Source organism: Scyliorhinus canicula, chromosome 12 (assembly GCF_902713615.1).
Source record: "Scyliorhinus canicula chromosome 12, sScyCan1.1, whole genome shotgun sequence".
NCBI lineage: Eukaryota > Metazoa > Chordata > Chondrichthyes > Carcharhiniformes > Scyliorhinidae > Scyliorhinus > Scyliorhinus canicula.
Window position 1 is genome coordinate 57,870,982 of NC_052157.1, and position 9,474 is coordinate 57,880,455.

General features: G+C 49.5%; 1 protein-coding gene across 4 annotated transcripts in view; it reads right to left on the bottom strand.

Moving 5' to 3' along the window:
- LOC119974699 (B-cell receptor CD22-like) overlaps positions 1-5,260 on the bottom strand; it is a 127,083-nt gene extending 121,823 nt beyond the window's left edge. For 3 of the 4 annotated variants that reach the window (XR_005462559.1, XM_038813832.1, XM_038813835.1), the window contains exon 1: positions 5,093-5,260. The gene's annotated coding sequence lies outside the window, so the exon portion shown is untranslated. The remainder of the gene's footprint in view (positions 1-5,092) is intronic. The other variant, XM_038813833.1, reaches the window with a different exon arrangement.
- Between the last annotated feature and the right edge of the window lie 4,214 nt (positions 5,261-9,474).

Genomic DNA, 9,474 nt, shown 5'->3' on the forward strand with positions numbered 1-9,474 from the left:
GCTAGGGCACGTCATAGAAATAGATTGGATTGTAGGTGCTGGAGGAGGTTAAGGAGATAGGAAGGGTTGTGGGGGCTGGAGGAGGTTACAGAGATGGGAGGTTGTCGGCACTGGAGGATGTTACTGAGATCGGGAGAGTTATAGGAACTGGAGTAGGTTACAGAAATAGGGAGGGTTGTAGGGGCTGGAGGAGGTTTCAGAGATAGGGAGGGTACTGGGGGCTGGAGGAGGTTTCAGAGATAGGAAGGGTACTGGGCGCTGGAGGAGCTTACAGTGATAGGGAGAATTGTAGAGACTGGAGGAGGTTACTGAGATTGAGAGGGTTGCCGTGGCCTGAGGAGGTTACAGATGTAGGGAGGAGTATAGGGTCTGGAGGAGATTACAGATCAAGGGAGGTGTATAGGTTCTGGAGGAGGTTACAGAGATAGGGAGGGCTGTAGGGGCTGGAATATGTTACAGAGATAGGGAGGTTGTAGGGTCGGAAGAAGGTTACAAAGATATGTGGTGTTGTCTGGTCCATTGCAGGTTACAGCGATAGGGAAGATTGTAGATTCCGGAGGAGGTTACAGAGATAGGGAGGCTTGTAACGCTGGAGGAGATTACAGAGATCGGGAGGGTTGTTGGGTCTGTAGTAGGTTACAGCGGTAGGGGGGATTGTCGGTTCTGGAGGAGGTTACAGAGATAGGGAGTGTTGTAAGGGTTGGAGGAGGTTACAGAGATAGGGAGCGTTGTAGGGGCTGGAGGAGGTTACCGAGATAGAATTGTCGGGGCTAGAGCAGGTTATAGAGATAGGATGGATACTAAGTGCTGGAGGAGATTGAGGAGATAGTGAGGGTTGTAGGGGCTGGAGGAGGTTACAGAGATGAGAGGGTTGTCGACGCTGGAGGATGTTATAGAGATCGGGAGGGTTGTAGCAGCTAGAGGAGGTTACAGAGATCGGGCCTGGAGGAGTTTACAGTTGTAGGGCCTGGAGGAGGTTTCAGAGATAGGGAGAATTGTAGGGACTGGAGGAGGTTTCAGAGATAGGAATGGTACTGGGGGCTGGAGCACGTTACAGTGATAGGGAGAATTGTAGGGACTGGATGAGGTTTCTGAGACAGAGAGGGTTGTTGTGGCCTGAGGAGGTTACAGATATAGGGAGGTGTATAGAGTCTGGAAAGGTACAGAGAAAGGGAGGTTTGTTGGGGCTTGAGGAGGCTACAGGGCTCACTGAGCTAAATTGCTGGCTTTTAAAGCAGACCAAGCAGGCCAGCAGCACGGTTCGATTCCCGTAGCAGCCTCCCCGGACAGGTGCCGGAATGCGGCGACTAGGGGCTTTTCACAGTAACTTCATTGAAGCCGACTCGTGACAATAAGCGTTTTTCATTTCATTTTCAAATGAGGAACGTGATAGTTACTGGAGGAGGTTACAGAGGTAGGGAGGGTTGAGCGGGGAGATTTAAGAAAAGAATTAGGATTTTTAAAAGTTTCCCTGTTGTAGTGGTTGGACTGTCTGTAATCCCCCCTCACTTTGGCAATGACTGCGTTAACGTGAAGTCGATGGACGTTTCTCATTACCGCCTCTGCACATGTTTCAAATGGTACTGTTGGATTGAAAGACTTTTACCTCGGCCACTTTCCTCCTCAGCACCTCCTACAGCACCTGACAACCCAAATGGGACACTTCAGGAAGTGAGGTGACTGTGATAACCTAGGAACCGGGACAGCTCATTTGTGCAGAGGGAGATCTGATCATTCCTGTTTCTGTTCAATGAAGTTGGTGGAGGGATATAAATATTGGACACTGGGGAGAACTCTCATTCCTCACCCAAACAAAACTCAGCCCCCACCCATTGCTGTCGGCCATATTAATTTCCCATAGACACGATAACCTGGTTTAGGGAGGGCAGACCAATGCTGAGTGGCTGGAGTTGGTGGGGAGGTGATTGGCACATGGAATTGGGGGGATGGTGGTGGGTGTAGTCCGGGGACCGGGATCAGAGATGTGATTGGTCGGAGTTGACGGTCCTGAGGAGTGGGAGGAGGCAGGGAGGTTACTGGGAGTTGGGTGGTGGTGTGTAGCCAGGGGTGGAATGTTTTTGATGCTCTGGGTGGGGAGTGAGAGGTGATGGGTAGAGTTAGGGGCTGTCACGTTCTTGGAGGTTGATCGGGAGGGGCATGGAGGGGCTCGTGTAGTCTGGTCGGGTAATGTGGGAGGTTGCTTGGTGGTTGGTGGGGGCGGTCTCGGGTGGTCAGGAGGTGCTTTTGGAGTGGTGTTGGGTTTTCGGGAGTGGTTGGGCGGTGCGGCACTGGGGGTGGGGGTCAGTATTATCGTCACCCTGGAGTTCAAAATTATTTCAAATCTTTCTAACTTTTCCTGGGTAACTAGTCAGCTGCGAGAGTTGGAACCAACACCAATATGCGATTTAAGACCACAAGACGTGGGAGCAGAAGTAGGCCATTCGGCCCACATAGTCCGCTCTGCCATTCAATGAGATCATCACTGTTCTGACATGATAACCCTCAACTGACACTTTCCCATCTTATCCCCATAACACTCGATTCCCTCACTGATTAAAAATCTGTCTCTTTTAGCCTTGAACAACTTAACGACCCTGCCTCTACAGCTCTCTGCGGTAAAGAATTCCTCAGATTCACTTCCCTCTAAGAGAGGAAATTCCCCCTCATTCCCCCTCATCTCTCTCTGAAATGGATGACCCCCCCTTCCTCTGGTTAGGGTTAGGGTTAGGGTTAGGGTGACCCCCCTAAACATTCTCTCAGCATCTACCCTGGTCAAGCCCCCTGAGAATCCTATCTGTATCAATAAGGTCGCCTCTCAATCTTCAAAACTCCCAATGAGTACAGGCCCAACCCACTCAAACACGCCTCCGTGAGATTTGAATTTTGGAGAATCGGATAGTTCCCGCTGCAGGCCGATGGGACATCGGAGTGTTCGAACTTGCCAGGAATTTCAGTGGGTATATCCGGAGCCTGCATGAGATTGGATGCTCTGGGAGACTGGATTCCCACATCAGCTGCTTCAGGACGTGCACAATCAATATAGTCATTAGGATAGCATGAGCCAGATTAAATAAAGCCCACTGATATCAACAAGCAGCTCGCAGATTTGTAATGTTCATTTAAAATTTTTTTTAGAGTATCCAATTCATTTTTTCCAATTAAGGGGCAATTTAGAGTGGCCAATCCTCCTAGCCTGCACATCTTTGGGTTGTGGGGGCGAAACCCATGCAAACACGGGGAGAATTTGCAAACTCCACACGAACAGTGACCCAGAGCCAGGATCGAACCTGGGACCTCAGCGCCGTGAGGCCGCAATGCTAACCCACTGCGCCACTGTGCTGCCCTAGCAATGTTCATTTTGATGTACGAATTTGTCAAACTGTTCCTCCAATATAACAGCGGGAAAGACATGAATATAAATAAATGGAAATCTATATGCATTGTCAGTATATCTGGGTGTGGGTCAGTAGATACCAATCTTCCTTTCCTATTTTAACTTTACATTTTGAGACAAATTAATTCATGTTTTTTTGCGCCCACCACCTCAGGTTTGGCTGTGATAGATGATCAGTTAGTTAGTTTGCCTGCTGGTTGCACAGAGCCAGGTTGTCTCACAGTCATATCTCAGGAATGGACACTCCACATCAAACTCTTCAAGGGAACAAACCCCCGCAATGCATTCAGTTTATTCCACACAAACTCAATGTCTATTTGTACTACAAACCCCAAATTGTCCTCCTGCGGCAACAGATCAACTCATCGACAGTGTGTTGCTTTCTCAGTACGGACACTCCAGCAGTGCAGCCCTCCCTCAGTACTGACCCTCCAACAGTGCAGCACTCCCTCAGTACTATCCTATCGGCAATGCAGCACTCTATCAGTTCTGACCCTCCAACAGTGCAGCACTCCCTCAGTACGGACACTCCAACAGTGCAGCACTCCCTCAGCACTGACCCTCCAACAGTGCAGCACTCCCTCAGTACTGACCCTCCAACAGTGCAGCACTCCTTCAATACTGACCCTCTGACAGTGCAGCACTCCTTCAGTACTGACCCTCTGACAGTGCAGCAATCCTTCAGTACTGACCCTACGACAGTGCAGCTCTTTCTCAGTACTGACCCTCTGACAGTGCAGAACTCCCTCAGTACTGACCCTCTGACAGTGCAGCGCTCCCTCAGTACTCACCCTCCGACAGTGCAGCACTCCCTCAGTACTGACCCTCTGACAATGCAGCACTCCCTCAGTACTGACCCTCTGACAGTGCCGCGCTCCCTCAGTATTGAGCCTCTGACAGTGCAGCGCGTCCTCAGTCCTGACCCTCTGACAGTGCAGCACTCCCTCAGTGCTGACCCTCTGACAGTGCAGCACTCCCTCAGTCCTGACCCTCTGACAGTGCAGCACTCCCTCAGTACTGACTCTGACAATAATTGGCCTGCATTATAAGGCTCATGTGTTGGGGCAAGAACTAGTATTTATCACCTCCGATTCATAAGTGTGGAGAGGGAAGGAGAAGCGACATTAAAAAATAAAGTGATAGTGACAGGGTGCAACACCATGAGAGAAAGAGACGGACATGCAGAGAGAATGAATGAGACAGAGAAAGCGTGAATGGGAGATGGAGAGAATGACCGAGACCAGGGTGAAGACGTTAACTGGAGCGCTGACGGCAAAGTGGAATCCTGTCCCATCAGAGAATCTCAGAATAATTGAAAGATACGCAACAGAGTCCATTCAGCCCGTGCTGCCTCTTTGAAAGATCTCTACAATTAGTTCCCACTCGCCCTGCTCTTCCCCCATATTCCTGCAAATTTTCCCCCTTTCCAGTATTTCTCCAGTTGCCCCTTATGAAAGTTCCTGTTGAATCTGCTCCCTCCGCCCTTTCAGGCAGCACCTTCCAGATCACAACAACTCGCTGTGTGTGAGATAAAAATTCTCATAATCTCCCCCTGTTCTGATTCTTTTCTCGATTCTCTTCGATCTGTGTCCCCCCCCTGGTTACCGAGCACCTGCAGCTGGTGCGAAACACTTTCTCCTTATCGACCTCCTTGTACGATCGTATCGACTGAAGATAAACTGTGGGTTTGTCACTTACCCTGTTTTCGGAGCGATGGGGCTGCCCTCACCGTCGAGAGGGCATTGGAAACATCAGCAACCCAAACTCAGGATGATATAAAACAGCGCGGAGATGCGGGTTCACTTTGGGATGTCCAAGTCTTGTCTGGAGCTGAACTTCAGGCTGTGAGTTCAGTGGCGAGAGGAGGAGGCGGGCAAATGGGAGGAGGAAGTTACTGATTTGAATATCTCGACAACAGGCTGTCACTTTAATAGATGCACAGGCGAGCTAGATTTAAACCGAGAGTCAAATTGAGAAGTTAACCACTGTCAAGTTACACTGATGTCGGTGACTCATATTTTCCACGGAATCATCAGCAGTAAACATTTATTAACAAATTCTTGAAAATATTTTTTCACCTCCTCTCCCATCACTAACTGCCTGTTCGTAAAGGAGGGGACCATTCAGCCCCTCAAACCTCTCCTATCGCTTGATGAGGGCCTGTCTGATCTCTGCCTTAACTGCAGTCACCTGCCTCGGTTCCGTAACCCTCAATCCCCTTCCTCCAACATAAACCCGTTTGGAAATTTTCCAATTGACCCCCTCCCAGCCTTGACCAGGGTTGAGGGAGAAAGTTCCAGAATTTCCACCGTCCCCTTTGTGTGAGGAAAAGCCTCTTAACACCGCACTCCCCCTTGCCCTCAGACCCCAAATGGCCTGGCTCCAATTTCATAATTCTGCCACCCCATTGTTCCAGACTCTCTGAACCACTCCCTCACCCACCCATCCACCATGGAATAGAATTCCTACTGTGCAGAAAGAGGCCATTTGGCCCATTGAGTCCACACCGACACTCTGAAATAGTAAGCGACCTAGGCCCACTCCCCTGTGCCCTATCCCTGTAACCCCACCTAACCCGCACACTCCTATACACTAAGGGGCAATTTAGCAAGGCAAATCCACCTAGCCTGCACATCTTTGGACTGTGGGAGGAAACCAGAGCACCCGGAGGAAACTCACACAGACACAGGGAGAACACGTAAACTCCAAACAGTCACCCGAGGCCGGAATTGAACCCAGATCCCTGGTGCTGTGAGGCAGCAGTGCTAACCCACTGTGCAGCATGCCAAAGCAAATAATTTCTCTCTATTGGCCCTACTGACTCCTTCAATCATCTTGAACCACTCGATCAGCTCATCCCCTTCATCTCCCAGACTGGAGCTAATACAAGAAAGTTGGAAAAGGAGGCCATTCAGCCCCTTCAGCCACGTCCTGCTATTCAATAAGATCATGATTGATCTGTAACCCAACCTTTGAACCAATATTCCTGAATACCTTAGGTTAACTAAAATCTCACAACCTCTTTGGTTGAAAATGAACAATTTGACGGAGTATCGATTTCCGCCTGGGGAAGAACGTTTCAAATTTCTCCTGTCCTTTGAGTGTTGGAAAGTTTCCGAATTTCACTCCTGAAGGATCCGCCTCTCATTTTGAGATTCTGGCGCCTGGTCCGAGATACCCACCCAACCTGCTGAAATATTTTCTCCCTATCGACCCCTACCTGTTCTCTTGATAACTTTGATTGAATCTCTGCCCATCTCCCCTTACCCTTCTGAATTTCGGGGAATACAAGCCTAGTTTGACTTTAACCTCTCCTCGCAACTTAACCCTCACAGTCCTGGTCTTGTTGTGGTCAATTGACACCATGTTCCCTCCGAGGTTGGTGTACCCTCCCTGAGGTGTGGGACACAGTACATCTCACACTGATTCAGGGTGTGATTGAACCAGGGGGTTTGTACAGACTGAAGCACAACTCCTCCCCTCTTGTTATTCTCGTCCATTGGTCTGCACCAGCCAGATGTACCATTAGCCCTGTAAGTGAGAGGGTGTTGTTGAGCCCACATCTGGAATATTGTGGACAGTATTAGTCTTTTTATTTAAGGATGTAAATATGTTGTAAACAGTTCAGAGCAGGTTTCTCAGACTAACACCTGGAATGGGCGGGTTGTTTGATGAGGAAAGGTTGGAGAGGTTTGGTTCATATCTGCTGGAGTTCAGGAGAGTGAGCGGCGACTCGATTGGAACCTTGACGATACTGACATTTTTTCTCTCAGAGGATCGTGAGTTTCACAAACCCCTACAGTGCAGAAGGAGGCCATTGAACAAAGCCATTCAACACATCGAGTCTGCATCGACCCTCTGAAAGAGCACTCTACCTCGGCTGCTCCCCTGCACGATCCCCGTAACCCCACCTAACCTGCACATCTTCGGATTGTGGGAGGAAACCGGAGCACCCAGAGGAAACCCATCAGACACGGGAGAACGTGCAAACCCCACACAGTCAACCAAAGGCCGGAATTGAACCCGGGACCCTGGCACTCTGAGACGGCAGCGCCCACCACTGTACACTGCGGAACTCTTCTTCAAAAGCAGAATCTTTGAATATTTTTAAAGCCGAGCTGGATAGATTTTAAAAAAAATTTAGAGTACCCAATTGATTTTTTCCAATTAAGGGGCAATTTAGCGTGGCCAATCCACCTAGCCTGCACATCTTTGGGTTGTGGGGGCGAAACCCACGCAAACACGGGGAGAATGTGCAAACTCCACACAGACAGTGACCCAGAGCCGGGATCGAACCTGGGACCCCGGCGCCGTGAGGCTGCAGGGCTACCACTGCGCCACCGTGCTGCCCCAGCTGGATAGATTCTTGATCAATGAGGGGAAAGAAAAGTTATCGGGGGGTCAGGCAGGAGCATGGGGTTGAGGTCACAATCAGATCAGCCACGACCTTATCAAATGGGGGAGCAGGAAATGAAAATGAAATGAAAATCGCTTATTGTCACGAGCAGGCTTCAATGAAGTTACTGTGAAAAGCCCCTAGTCGCCACATTCCGGCGCCTGTCCGGGGAGGCTGGTACGGGAATCGAACCGTGCTGCTGGCCTGCTTGGTCTGCTTTAAAAGCCAGCGATTTAGCCTGGTGAGCTAAACCAGGACTCGAGGGGCCGAGTGTCATCAGTAAGTTTGTGGTTATTACTTTTTGTTCCTGTTCCTGGCATTTTACTGATCTCTGCACCAAATCTGACAAATCGCTTTGGACCGTCCAGCTGTTTTGAATGTTTTCACAATTCAGGAGTTTCCCTGTTCTTTGCTGTATTTGTCTAATGTGGGTGACCTCACATTTGCCTACATTGGAATCCATTGGAGCCCATCAATACACCTTTGTAATGCCCAACTTCCTTCTGCACTGTTTGCAAAGTGCCTATCCCTGTGTCATTAGTTTATTTAAATGTGTGGCTTTCAATGCCAGCACCAAAGTCGTGAATGGGAACATTGAATGTTTTTGGACCCAGAACATTTCCTTGTTAGACATCAGTCGTCACATTCCTCCAGTCTGAACCTGGTCAACGATCAACATCCTGGGGGGTAGGGCATTATCATTGACCAGAAACTGAACTGGACTAGCCATATAAATACTGCGGCTATCAGGGCAGGTCAGAGGCTGGGAATCCTGCGGTGAGTAACTCACCTCCTGACTGCCCAAAACCTGTCCACTATCTACAAGGCACAAGTCAGGAATGTGATGGAATGCTCTCCACTTGCCTGGATGAGTGCAGCTCCAACAACAACACTCAAGAAGCTCAACACCATCCAGGACAAAGCAGCCCTGCTTGATTGGCACCCCTTTCATAAACATTCAATCCCTCCACCACTGACACACAGTGGCAGCCGTGTGTACCATCTACAAGATGCACTGCAGGAACTCGCCAAGGTTCCTTAGGCAGCACAATCCAAAATGTCCGAGCCTATGTGTTTGATACAGTGAAAGAGATATTTACTGGAGATGTTGAGTACAACTAGGAAAATCTAAAAGTTATCTCCCACTTGAGAGTGGAAGTGGATTGTAGAAACTTTGAAAGGGCATAGGAATGTTAGTGGGGTGGGTCAGTAGGTGGTAGGTAAAGTTTGTTACGACCCTCTGGGCCAGTGTGTGGTCAATTGCAGCCCCACTTCACCCAGAGTCACAACACAATTGAAATTAACAAATAGTTCTTGGAAAAACATTCAAAGTCTTTGACTGCCCAATAACTAGAGGCCAGGGGTAGGAAGCCCCCCCCCCACCCCCCCTTCTTTTCTTCTGTTTTTTTTAAACAGAGAGTACATACAACACCAGTAATACAAAATAGATTTGGGTGGGAGGGGCGTGGGGGACGGGGACGGGGACGGGGACGGGGGGGGGGGGGGGGGCGCTTGCGTGGCGCCCCTGATGTTGCTTACTTCTCACGGTCGTTTTCCGCTGCTGTTGTTGTGCGTTTGCCTCTGCTTCGGCCATTTGTCGCTTCTTCCTCCTGTAGTTTCTTACTCTCTGTTGCTGTGTTCGTCATGGTCATTGTCATTTCCATGTGGTCTCCTTCCAGTTTGC